Source organism: Thamnophis elegans, chromosome 2, assembly GCF_009769535.1.
Source record: "Thamnophis elegans isolate rThaEle1 chromosome 2, rThaEle1.pri, whole genome shotgun sequence".
NCBI lineage: Eukaryota > Metazoa > Chordata > Lepidosauria > Squamata > Colubridae > Thamnophis > Thamnophis elegans.
The window spans coordinates 78,206,862-78,210,672 of NC_045542.1; positions in this window are offsets into that span (position 1 = coordinate 78,206,862).

Genomic DNA, 3,811 nt, shown 5'->3' on the forward strand with positions numbered 1-3,811 from the left:
TGTATTCCAATAATAAAACATCTGGGGGAAAACGATCATGGCCAAAGTTCACTTTGACTTTGAAAATACCAGTAGTTTAAAGGTGTCATTGATTTGTGGGGCTGTTTACATCAAACGTTAGCATCAAACGTTAGACTTAATAGAGATCTCCAGGTCGTTGTTTAATTTCCTAAAAGATTCAGATGGCTGGAAGCTGATGTGACAATATAGAGGTCATTTCATCTGATCTCATTGCTTCTTGGCTCTGTGAGAAATGTGCCAGTCTAGCTGAATACAGGTAGTCCTCAACTTACATCAGTCCATTTAGTGACTGTTCAAAGTTACCATGGCACTGAAAAATGTGACATGACTGTTTTTCACAGTTAAGACCTTTGCAGCAACCCCATGATCATCTGATCTGATCAAAATTCACATGCTTGGCAACTAGTTCAAATTTATGACCGTTACTATGTCTCAAGGTCATGTGATCACCTTTTGTAAAGTTCTGACAAGGAAAGTCAATGGGGAAGCCAGATTCACTTAACAACTGGGTTACTAGTTCATGAACTGCATTGATTTACTTAATAACTGTGGCAAGAAAGGTAGTAAAATGGGACAAAATTCACATAAAACTATCTCACTTAACAACATAAATTTTGGGCTCAGTTGTGGTTGTAAGTCAAGGACTACCTGTAATATGTTTGAACAAAATACTTTTATTTTGTAATGCTTTAACAAATCCTCTCCTCTTTTGTTACTATGAACTTATATGCTGAAATAGTATAAATATACATATAGGATTTATTTTTTAAAAATTAATCAGCTTAGAATAATTAAAACATTCATTTTTGACATATTTTTATTAGAATTTTAAATAAAAAGAATAAAAGTCAATACAAACTACAAAAAATGCAAAATAAAAAATAAAAAAAGGGAATGGAATAGTGGAAAAAAGGGGGGGAGGGAAACAAGGAAGAAAACAGAAGTAATTTCCCCCTTCAATTCCAGAAGGTTAAAAATAAGTTTAGTTTATTACTATCTCTAAATAAAACATCTCTTTTCCCCCCGCATAGCTCCTGTCTTAGGTAAAGAAAACAAAGTCCAAATGCTACGTCAACCCATTTTTTGTTAGCAAAAGCCTAGGCAACCAAATATAATTATTTTCTTCTTTTACCCCTGGTTGAAGAAGCCAATTTAATAAACATCCTCTGAGTTTTTAAAATCATTATTTAACCCCTTCAAAAATGGTCTCAGAGATAGATTGTTAATTATCTGTGTTCCAAAGCGAAAATTCATCAGAATTTAAATGGATTTCTTTTAGTATCAATAAAAAAAATTACTCTTTTATCCTTCTAAAAAAGTCCTTCCAAATTTTTAGCAGAACTCTTTTGTATATAGAGAAGAAGACAAAAATATCCAAATCAATTTCCTGTTTTAATATCTGTTCATCTCCTTTAGGGAATAAATCATCCATCAAATCGATTTGTATTACATTTAGATCACTTTTCAAATTAATTTCATAGTCATCCATTGCAGCTCATTCTTATTTTATAATTTTAGTAAATATATTCTGTCAACACAGTGATTCAAGTCCTGGACAGGAACTCATTTTAAGATTTAGAATATTTATTCTTGTTCAAAAGTACATGGGATAATGGTTGTGGGGCTCAGTATTCTCTTCCCTCTAGGAAGGTGGGAAAGTTCAAGTCTACTATTCAGTCCTGACCCAGATTTAATTTTAAACATAAAAATTTCCAAAACCTTATTAAGAGTGTACAGAGTCTTTGTTAGATATACAAGGACCCATTAACTAATGTTCTCAGGTGAATGCACTACAAGTAAGCTTATATAGTCAATTTTGCAGTGGGAATTTCAAATGGTGAGATCCTTGATCACTTATACATTTCTGCGCAAGTGGAATATCCCTCCAAAAATTACCTTTGCATGTCACAATGGTGCCATATTTGTAGCACTATTTTGTTATAGGGTTGGTGCCATTATCTGCAGCAGCTGTTTCACAGTGTGGTGTGCAGTCCCATTGCACCTGAGCTATGTCAGCATAGCACTCTATTCAATGCTGTTTCAGTTACCTTTCTATCTGAAGAATAAAGGTTCTCTGGTTAGGGCTATCACTTTTTATTAGGACTACATTCCTCATGAATTCCACAAATCCCTCTGGGTTCATCCATCTCTTAAAATCTGTCTCAACCTACAAAAGATCCCAATGTAACTACAGTCACCATATATCCTTTACTATAAGGGCAGTCCTTGATTTCAGAAGGCTGTCCTTTTATATTTATTTTTCACAATTCACTTTTACTGTACAAATGGTACCACTTAATTCACAGTCTTTCATATCCACGTGAAAAACAGGGAAATTGAATGGAGATTCATATATATATAAAATATCATTATTAAAATATTTACTTTGTAAAGTTTATCTTGGTTTTGTTCTTAAATTTTATTTTGTAAAGCAAAGTTAAACACTTTTTTTTAATCTATGAACCTCTTTCAGATTTGTCCCTTTTTTAGGTTTCTTCTTTATTTTTACCCCAAAATTATAGTAACCATGTCTGTAACTCAACTTTTCAGAGATAATAACACATGATGCAAATGCTGTAATATGCAAATAATGCAAATATGAATTAGATCAGCTATTTGGAAATTGTCAAAGACAAGGTATGATTTCTGTGGTACAGACCCAAGGTAGCGGATGTAGTCATTATATTGAATTGAAATAGGCTTGCTCTGATTGGTGCAGGTATAAGAGATCAGCATGGTCATTGGCAAGGAATGCTGGGAAGTGTAGTTCAATAACATCTACAGAGCTACCAGATCGGCATTCCTTGGTTACTGCTTTGATGAGAAGTGTCTGAAAATGCAGTGAATATTATTTGCAAGGGATACTGCACTAGCTAAACTTTAAGTTCATGTGTATTATTATTATAACATTTTCTATTAGGTTAGATTATTTGTACTCCCCCCCCCCCCCCAAATGGAGCCTTCCCCTTTAAAATGCCATTTTGTACCAGTTGTTACAGTACACGAAAACCATCCATTTTCTTTGATTTTTCTTCTCATTCATGTCAGTGCAAACACATACACAAACACACACAGACATCTCCTTTTGGAAGTGAAATGGGAGTAGATCTCCACAAAATAGTATCTCTTCTCATTGTTTTAGTCCAGATTGCTCAGAAGGAATCGCTGGCCAGTAAATACTTATGAAGCAATTCCTTAGCTGCTCTTTATTCAGCATCCTGAAAGCCATCTCTGACAACAGTCCCAAAGGCCCATTGCCTGCCTACAGGAAATCTGAGACAAATAATGGCCGCAGAAAAAGAGAGCCAACCAGAAAACATTGCCTTCTTTTCTTCAGAGAAAAATAAGCCAATTCAGTTTGTCTTTATGAAAAAGAGGGCCTGGGATGAGGCTGTGTATTCAGCTGCCTTTAAAGGCATAAAATGACATTAAGGAATCCCAGCATATAAATGGATTAGGGAAATTCATCATGTATTTTCACAATGTGATATAATGGATCTCTGCATAATCAAGGTGTTATCGCTTTTAAGGGGAGAGGTGTTTTTTTTAATCTACTGGTTTTTTTTATATTCAAAGGAAACCAACCCATCTGAGTATATGGAATTACTGGCATTATACTCCCTCTGCTGGGCTTACTATACAATTCCACTATTATATTTTTTTTCTCCAGATATATGTTAAAGTGGGATTAAATTTCATGTTTTTGAATCTGAAAATAGTATCCTTTCTGAATATTGATTAAATATTGATTTCTAAGGGAATGTGAAATAACACAAAAAAAGTGTGAAGC